At 45.8% G+C, this 10,129-nt stretch overlaps 1 pseudogene; it reads left to right on the top strand.

Moving 5' to 3' along the window:
- Positions 1–2,733: 2,733 nt before the first annotated feature.
- On the top strand, positions 2,734–3,090 carry LOC110293675 (annotated as a pseudogene).
- Positions 3,091–10,129: the final 7,039 nt, after the last annotated feature.

Here is a 10,129-nt window from a genome sequence, read left to right as displayed (position 1 = left end):
ACTGGGGCTATTCAGCTCACTATTCCCAGTTACAGTCCATCGCTGTGAGAAAGTCTGGGCAGCAGGAACCAAAGCAGCTGGTCACGTCAGTCAAGAGTGGAGACATAAAGGCGTGAATGCTTGCTCCTCATCTCTTCTCTGTGCCTGTCCAGTCCAAGCCCCAGACACGGAATATGCAGTCCACTGATGGATGGGTCTCCCCACCTCCACTACCCCAATTAAGAAGAAATTCCTCACGTGCATGCCCACAGGCCAACCTGAGCTAGACGATGTGCCACAGACTCACTTCTCCAGGGATTCTAGGTTGTGGGAAGTTGACAATGACGGCCATCATCCTGGAGAACAAAGCTCTGTGTTCCTTGAGCTATGAATTATGGAAAAGCAGTGTCTCACTGCACTGGGTTCTGGCTGCAGCCAAATTCTTCATTCCGGATACATTTGTTTGTCTCTTAGCGCTGGCACGAACAAAGCCCCAGCAGCTCGTGTCACTAACGCATAAAACAGGGGACTCTGGTGAGAATATGCAGCGGTATGACCAGTATATCACATGCTCACATATTTGTTTTTGCTAGAAAAGTGGGGGAAGGAGCTTCCATTCAGAAGTGATGCTGTTTGGACCACCATGATGCGGGATATTTGTTAATCTCCCTGAGATCCCTGGCAGAGCCAGGATAAATGTCTGCTCCCACAGGCGATTCATCTGGGTAACTTCCATAAATGACAGTTTCCAGTGTGGCCAGCAGGCCACCAGATGGCAGTCTGGCCCTCTCAGGACCTGCTACCATGAAGGCTGAGTCACTGTTCTTGGCAGATAGGCGCTTAGCTATGGTGGGAAGACTAAGGTTAGACAATAACTGCAGGTCACCTCAGGAAGAGAGCCTCCATTTTATTCAGGCCATCCGCATACTCAGCTCAAAGACAACCTTCCTTGCTATTAGATGAAAGCTTATTAGATTCTGGACAATAAAACATGAACGAGGGTCCATCCTTCCTTTCATTTCCCCCACGTTTCCTCCCTGCTCCTCAGAAAGGGTCTGTGAAGACTAACACTTCGGTAGCCATCTTAAGGACGATGTGCCATGGTGCACATTTGGGAAGTTGAAGGACAGTCTGTTGAGGAAGGCTGCTCTCGTTCACCCATGTGGGTTCCAGGGCTGGAACTCAGGACATTAAACTTGATGCTAAGGGCCTTTACCAACTCAACAACTCTAAGACAAATTTGAAAATGGAAGGCACAAAAATGTGGGACCTGAGTCCCTGAAGACAATGCTGGACGAGACAGAAAGAGAAATAAGATTGTATTTGATATGAACCAACCTGGGCATAAAGTGACCTTTAATCCTTGGACACTAGAGGCAGAGGAAGGAGGATTGCTGCAGGTTTGAGGCAAGCCTGAGTTACACAGAAGACCTTATAATAAATAACTAAATATATAAACAAACAAACAAACAAAATAGCTGATCTGTGGTGGCATACACCTTTAATCCCAGCACTTGGGAGGCAGAAGCAGGTGGATTTCTGAGATCAAGGCTAGCCTGGTCTATGAAGTGAGTTCCAGGATAGCCAGGGCTACACAGAGAAACCCTGTTGCGAAAAACCAACCAACCAACCAAACAAACAAACAAAAACCAATATACAAACCATTTATTTGGAGCTTTCTCAAAGGTAAGTCAAACCAATACTAACACTTAGAATAAATCATATGTCAGAGAAGAAATACAAAGTGTAGCAATAACTGGATACAAGAGTAATCTAGCCCCAACATCTTCCATCTCATAGGTCACCAGGTGTGTCTTAGTTAGGGAGACACCATGATCAAGGCAACTCTTCTAAGGACAGCATTAAATTGGGGCTGACTTACAGGGTCAGAGGTTCAGTCCAGTATTATCAAGGTGGAAGCATGGCAGCATCCAGGCAGCCATGGTGCTGGAGGAGCTGAGAGTTCTACATCTTGTCCCAAAGGCAAACAGAAGACTGACTCCCACATGGCTAAGGAGGGTCTCAAAGCCCACCCCCACAGTGGCACACCTCCTAATAGTGCCAGGCCCTGGGTCAAGCATATTCAAACCACCACAAGGTAGGTTCAACTCCTCTGGCTTGCTAAGCTGGTGTCTCTTGCTTCCCTGTGGCCCCGTGTTTGTTCTTCTAACATCTGTGTGCTTGATTGAAGGGAATAACTGTTTATTACAATCAAGCAGCCCTTAGAGGGGAGTTCTCCACTCCGGGGTTTCCGGCAGTTCCACTCTGAGGTTTCTGGCAGCTCCACTCCAGAGTTTATAGTATCCTGGATCTACAGCATCCATTCCAGGGTTTACTGGGGTTCCACCCCAGGATTTACTTCTGCTTCACTCGTTTTGGTTATAATAGCTTCAAGACAAGCTCTCAAAATACTGCAGAAAAGTTAATGCTACCAGAAGCAGGCTGCCAGGCACAAGCCTGGAATCCCAGATACTCAGGAGGCTGAGTCAGGAGTGAGTTTGAGGTCTGCCTGGACTACAGACTGAGTTCAAGGGTAGCCTGATCAACTTAGTGAGACCCTGGCTCAGACATGACAAGGAAAGAATGGTAGAACATTTGTCTAGCATGTACAATATAATATGATAGGACAGATTATTTTATGTGTATCAGGATTTGCCTGCATGTGACTGTGCACCTTGTTCATACCTACTGCCTATATGAGCTAGAAAAGTTTGATCGAGGTGTTTGCGGCGGCTGCAGCAAGAGCGTTTGGCGGGATGTCTCACACCATTTTGCTGGTACAGCCTACCAAGAGGCCAGAGGGCAGGACTTACGCTGACTATGAGTCTGTGAATGAGTGCATGGAAGGTGTTTGTAAAATGTATGAAGAAGAGGATGAATCCCAACAGCCCTTCCATCACATACGATATCAGTCAGTTGTTTGATTTTATTGACGATCTGGCAGACCTCAGCTGTCTGGTTTACCGAGCTGATACACAGACATACCAGCCAGCCGTATAACAAAGACTGGATCAAAGAGAAGATCTACGTGCTTGTTCATCGGCAGGCCCAACAGGCTGGGAAGTAATTGAGTCGGAAGCATTGGGGCTGGGGGTGGACTTGGAACAGGTACATACAGCGTGCTGTAGTGAACCTTTTGTGTGATAGCGATCCTGTTTCAGCGTTGTTACACTCAAGCCAAGATTGAATGTCTGACATGAACCGTGAATGACCTTGTCACTCTGAAGCCATCGTGGCCCTTTGCTCCTTTACTTTCATTTTTTTACTTAAACATTTTTATGATAATACAAATAGAAAACATTTTTGCCATTTAAGGTTGGTTCCACTCCTTGAAACTGTTTGAGTCTGCTTTAAGCAGTGAGCGTACTAACTCTTCGTAGGGGGTAGGGTGGGGACAAGGTTAGTTCTATCCTCTGGGGAAGTCTTAGTGAAAAATAAAGAAATGTTCTGTAGTTGTATTTTCTCAAAAAAAAAAAAAAAAAAAAGAAAAGTTTGATCACATGGACCTGGAGTTAGAGATGGTTGTGAACTCCATGTGGGTGCAGGGAATCGAACCTTGCTCCTCTGTGAGAGCAGCTGATGCTCCCACACACGGAAGCATCTCTCCCTATCTGCCATGTTTGTTTTGAAACAAGCTCTCGTTACATAACCCTGTCAGGCCTAGAACTCACTTTGTACATGAGGCGAGCCTAGAACTCAGAGCTCAGAGATCTGCCGGCCTCCGCCTCGGCCTCCGCCTCCCCAGTGCTGGGTGGGTTGTTTTTATTTTTTAGGCAGTGATAATGCCACTTGGAGCAGAATCTGCTTTAAAAGGACCAAAAGTCTAAAAATAAGAACGAGCTTTGCTATCTCGGGGCCTATGGAATCTATGAATTTGGAAAGAAAATTTCACTAGCTGCTAATAAACATTTAACCTTACCGTTTTATAAATGCGAGCAATAACTGGGGATAATTATCAGCTTCAGTGACTTTGACCCCAATATAAATTCTGTTTCCATATCACTTTATTACAGGGATTAACTTATTGACTGATAAATATTTTTTACTTTGGCTGCTCCTTCAAAGTCACAATAACTAATAAGCCAATTTCTGGATCATGCTATTTGGTGCATTAATTAGAATGTATGCATACTCGCTGGGGTATGGTGGTATAAGCCTTTCAGCCCAGCACTTCAGAGGCAGAGGCAAGTGGATCTCTGTAAGTTCAGGGCCAGCCTGGTCTACGCAGTGACTTTCAGGTCAGCCAGAATATATAATGAGACCCTGTTTAAAACAAATTATATACACTGATATCACAAATATTTTAATTATTCTAGTAATTATTTCAATACATTTCATCATTTTCAAAATGTTTCCCTAGGTTTCACAAGACAACCAAAGGGGTAGGGCATTATGAAGGTTGATGAGCCCTAAATAAAGACAATTTTACACTATTAACATCAACATTGAGGGAGGCAAGAGTAGCAATTTTAATACTTTAAATTTTTGTTACATTTATTTATTTACTTGGAGGGGATGAGCACATAGCATGGTGTGTGTGTGAAGATAAAAGGACAAATTATGAGAATTAATTTTCTCCTTCTACCACATGGGTCCTGAGAATCAAACTCAGATTATTCAATCAGCAAGCTCCTGGTTTCATTGAACCATCTCTCTGGCCCTGACTTTTTCTCTCTTTCTTTTCTTTCTTTCTTTCTTTCTTTCTTTCTTTCTTTCTTTCTTTCTTTCTTCCTTCCTTCCTTCCTTCCTTCCTTCCTTCCTTTCTTTCTTCCTTTCTTTCTTTTTCTTTTTTTAGGATAACAAATAGAGAAATACATATTTTTAAAAGAAAAAATTAATAAGATATAATAATTACTAAATAATGCCCCTTATAGCAGCAAAAGATGTAAAGCAACATTAAAATATGTATGAATTAAAGCTGTAGTCAGGGCCAGGCACGCCAGGCGTGGTGGTGCATGCCTTTAATCCCAGCACTGGGGAGGCAGAGGCAGGCAGATTTCTGAGTTCAAGGCAAGCCTGGTCTACAAAGTGAGTTCCAGGACAGCCAGACCTATACAGAGAAGCCCTGTCTCGAAACACACACACACACACACACACACACACACACACACAAACACAAACACACAAAAGCAAAAAGCTGTAGTCAGAGTTTAGCAAACCTTTCCCAGAACCTAACGGATCAGTTAGGCACAAATATGACTCTCTCCTGTGTGTGTATGTGTGTGTGTGTGTTTGTGCGAGTGCGCGAGCTTGTGTGTGTGTGCACTTGTGTGTGTGTGTGTGTGTTTGCGTTGTGCATGTATTAAATAAGGTCTCACTGTGTACCCATAGCTGGCCTTAAAGTCACAATGTAGACCAGGCCAGTCTTGAGCTTCCAAGTACCAGGAACAGAAAAAGTCCCCTTCAACTGGTTAACTGAGCTGACTCCAATAATAGTCCAATAAACCCCCCCACCCCCGGAAGTTCTCACCATGTAGATCAATTTACCTCAGCCTCTCACCTGCTAGTATTGCAAACTCGCACTATACGGATTGGCTCTATTCCTACATTTTTTAAAAAAGATGAATACACTGTAGCTGTTTTCAGACACACCAGAAGAGGGCATTGGATCCCACTACAGATGGTTGTGAGGCACCATGTGGTTGCTGGGAATTGAACTCAGGACCTCTGAAAGAGCACCAGTGCTCTTAACCGCTGAGCCATCTCTCCAGCACTCCAGCTAGCCCTTGTTTTATTCTTATATTTAGACAGAGTCTCACAGTGTACCCCAGGCTGGCCTGGACTTGGCTCACTATGTAGATCAGGCTGGTCTTGAACTCACAGAGATCTGCTTGCCTCTGCCTCCTTAGTGCCCGGCTCCCAGTGGTGGGACATTTACCCGGTTTCTTTCTCTGTGCTGTTCTAATGGACATGTCAGTTGCATCCCATTCATTTCTGTGGAAACTAAGGAAGTTGACCAAGTGCTTCCTGTGCTCTTTCCTAACATCTCTGGCTGATTTCCCATAATTACTGTATGCCCCATTAAAAATCTGCTATTTCCTTTTTTTCTGTTTTAGTTTTCAGCCTTCAGTAGTATTTGTCTACAAAGTACTGTACGGAGTCCAGATTGAGTTTCATATGGCCAAGTCTAAAGGTTCCAAGCTTTTGAAAGGCTCCTATTTTATTGTTTGAAGCAGTGTCTCTACGGCCCAGGCCAGCTTCAAACTATCAGTAATCCTCCTGCCTCAGCTTCCCAGGCATGAACCATCACTCTGGCTTGCTCTGTGGAATGCCTGCCTCAGGCTTTGTCTGCTTTTCTATTACAATGTCTGTCCTCTCCTTGAGTTTAGGGGTCTTTAGATATATATCAGAGATCCCCCTCCTCCAGGAAGTGTTAGGGCCCTGATAGTCTGGCCTACTCTCAGTGTAGACTGCTTTTACTCCTCTGACAAGAGGATGCTGAAGGGAAGAGTCACAGTAATGTCTAGGACTGCCTACAAAAGCTGGGAGCGATCATGGCGTGGCTAAAGGATGTCAGGAGACTCTGATGGCATCTTCTGCTACACCCACCTTGTCTGCCACCAACACCCTTGCCCCCATCATTTAAGACTCCTCCTGGGCTCTGTCATCTAGAAAGCTTTCCCAGCCTACCCAGCCCACCCTCCCTCTAGACTATTAGGTCTTCAGCATTGCCACAGGCCCCAGGTCCTAATTGTGTGTTACAGTCTTTTGCACCCGTTGATTTTCTGTCTCCCTCACTGGAATACACCTCTCGTCATCAGGTGGTGACCGGAGCAGGGCCCAGCACACAGCCATCATTATAACACTTGTGAAGTTGTAACACTTGTTGAATCCTTGCTGCACTAGGCGCTGTCCTAAGAGGTAGCTCAGCTGGTTTGGTTCTGACCATCCCCGGGCTGGACGGATGGCTCAGTGGTTAGAACGCGTTCTGCTCTTTCTGCGTTTGCTTCCTGGGAACTCATATCCAGCGGCTCACAACCTCCAATTCCAGAGAATCTGACACCCTCTTCTGGTTTCTGTATATCACACCCACAGAGACACAAACACATAAAAAATATTGGGGGGGGCAGGAATCTTCCACCCCCCCAAAAAAGACAATAATCCCAGGAATTAGTATATATATCATTCAGGCCTATGAGGTTGACAGAGCCGAAAACTCAAACAGGCCTAAGCTAGAAGGGAGTGTATTGGCTTCACTAAGGGGCAAGTATGCCTTCAGGCCTGCTAGACAGTGTCTTCCCTCTCCCTCTCTTAGCCTTGCATCTTCATGGTGGCTTCACTTTGCAAGCAAGCTCTCTGGACCACTGGAGGCCGGCTATCAGCAGTAGTTACAGCCTCAGTGGGAAACACATTCCCACCAACTCAGCAGAACGGAGGGGGCTTCTGATTGGCTCGTGTTGCCAGTATCTGCTGACAATGATTGGCAGCCCACCAGGGGTTCTCCCCTGAAAGAAGCAAAATAAAAGATGCAGGCAGTCTCTCCTAGCAGAGTTGTAACCCTGTGGATCCTATCTCATCAGTGGGGACACCACTGTTATCCTAACTTTCTGAAGCCAGAAGGACGCAGAGTTTACGTGCCTCTGCACCCAGAAGAAAAGAATTATCTGACTGTCTGATCCACAGACCGACTCCCTGGCCTGTCCACTGCCCACTGCATCAGAATCTCTGAAGTTCTGGGGTAACTGAGAGCTGTAGCAAACAAAAACAATGTTCTGCCTTCCCTTCTGCTGCTGAGATAAAACACTGACCAAAGACCACTTGGGGAGAAAGGGTGGATTTGGCTTCCAGGTCACAGTTCAACAGTGAGGGAAGTCAGGGCAGGAACTCAAGCAGAAGCTTAAAGCAATGGTGCTTGCTGGCTTGCCTAGAGGCTCATGCTTAGCTAGCTTTCTTATACAGCTCAGAAGCACAGGCCTAGGGAATGGTGCTGCCCACGGTGAGCTGGATCTTCCTATATAGTAATTAGCAATCCAGGCACTCGCTACAGACATGCCCACAGGCCAATGTGATCTAGGTAATCGCTCCATTGTGATTCCCTTCTCCTGGGACTCTAAGTTGTATTGACAGCTAAAGCTAACCAGGTTTTACAACAGTCAGCAGATGTCACATGGACAAAGACAGATAAACTCTCAGGCTTCCCTCCACGGCCCATGACCCACTGAACAGATGATAATGTCTTTCCTTCCCTCCTCACTCTTCCAACAACATCTGCTCTGTGTCCTTTCCTCATTGATTCATAGCAAGTGTCTTCCTGGAGGGACCAGAGGGATCATAAAAGACCAGACACACCATCACAGCAGGGTGGCAGCATAAATTCTCCAAGAACACACTGACCGGACTGGTGAAATGGCTCAGCAGTTAAGAGCACTGACTGTGCCGGGCGTGGTGGCACACGCCTTTAATCCCAGCACTCGGGAGGCAGAGGCAGGCGAATTTCTGAGTTCGAGGCCAGCCTGGTCTACAAAGTGAGTTCCAGGACAGCCAGGGCTATACAGAGAAACCCTATCTCAAAAAACCAAAAAAAAAAAAAAAAAAAGAGCACTGACTGCTCTTCCAAAAGTCCTGAGTTNGAATCCCAGCAACCATATGGTGGCTCACAACCATCTGTAATGAGATCTGATGCCCCCTTCTAGTATGTCTAAAGACAGCTACCATGTACTTACATATAATAAATAAATAAATAAATAAATAAATAAATAAATAAATAAATAACACCTACTGCTTCATAGCTTACACTAGGAAGAAACCTCCTAAGGTCACCACCCTTGGGCCACTGTGATGGCTCAGTAGGTGAAAGGTCCTTGCAAGCCTGATGACTTGAGTTCGATCCCCAGGACCTATATGGTGGAGGGAGAGAACCAGCCCCCACAAGCTTCACACATGCACTGTAGCACACAGTTTCTACACACACACAGAACCTACCAGTCAATTAATCAACAAGTGTTAAAAAGTGAAATTCAAGCTCATCTTGGGGTAGGTGAGACCTGGCTACCAGCCTAGCCAAAAACCAGTGAGTTCCAGGTTCAGTGAGAGACCCTGCTCCAATGCGTATGGTGAGAGAGTGACAGAGGAAGACATCCAATGTCCTCCTCTAGGATGAGTGCATGAGCACACCACACACCCCCACACACACCAATCATACACACATACACACACCACAACACTCACACCACATACACACACCACACACACACATACACACACTACATATATACACACCACATACACACACACCACCACACATACATACATACATATACAATACCACACACCACATACACACATACCACACACTACACACACATACACACCACACACACACATACACCCATACACACTACATACGTGCATACACACACATACATACACAGAGAGAGAGAGAGAGAGAGAGAGAGAGAGCGCAAAGGTAGAAAAAATAAAAGACCTCTCCTTAGATATTCATGTTCTTCTAGCAAGACAACTGACTTTCCCTAATTTTGTATAAAGTAGAATATATTTAGAAAATTCTGATAATATTATTGATCTATAATTTACCTCTAAGCAGGCTGCCAAGTTCGCTCGTGCTCCATTCAACAGACATCCCACTCCCTTCTATGAAGACCCCTTGAGTCATCACTGGCTCCCAGTCTCCGCACTGCTGAGCTGCCATGGGTACAGTCTCCATCTATGCCAAGCTCAGGTTCAGAGCTTTGAAGGAGTCAAAGGCAGTCGCCTGGCAGTTACCAGAGTCCTAGCGCTGTGGACTCCAGGAGACCAGAGCTGGGCCTGGCAAGGGCTGAGGTTGTCTGAAGAAGCAAGGGTACAGTTCAGGATTGCCGGCTCTGAGGCATTCTCCTCAGAATTCTCCTCAGGTCTTGATTTATGCCAGAAATAATTTATGCCAGGATGAGTCAGTTTGCAACTAGTTTAACTTTGTAAGAGTTTGGTTGGTTTTGGACACAGGGTTTTTCTGTGTAGCCCTGGCTCTCCTGAACCTCACTCTATAGATCAGGCTGGCCTCGAACTCACAGAGACCTGACTGCCTTTTTGCCTTCCAAGTGCTGGCATTAAAAGTGTGTGCCAGCCGGGCGTGGTGGCGCACGCCTTTAATCCCAGCACTCGGGAGGCAGAGGCAGGCGGATTTCTGAGTTCGAGGCCAGCCTGGTCTACA

The sequence above is a fragment of the Mus caroli genome, chromosome 4, assembly GCF_900094665.2.
Source record: "Mus caroli chromosome 4, CAROLI_EIJ_v1.1, whole genome shotgun sequence".
NCBI lineage: Eukaryota > Metazoa > Chordata > Mammalia > Rodentia > Muridae > Mus > Mus caroli.
Note: the sequence above shows the minus strand (reverse complement) of the source record. Positions and strands in the feature narration are given on the sequence as shown.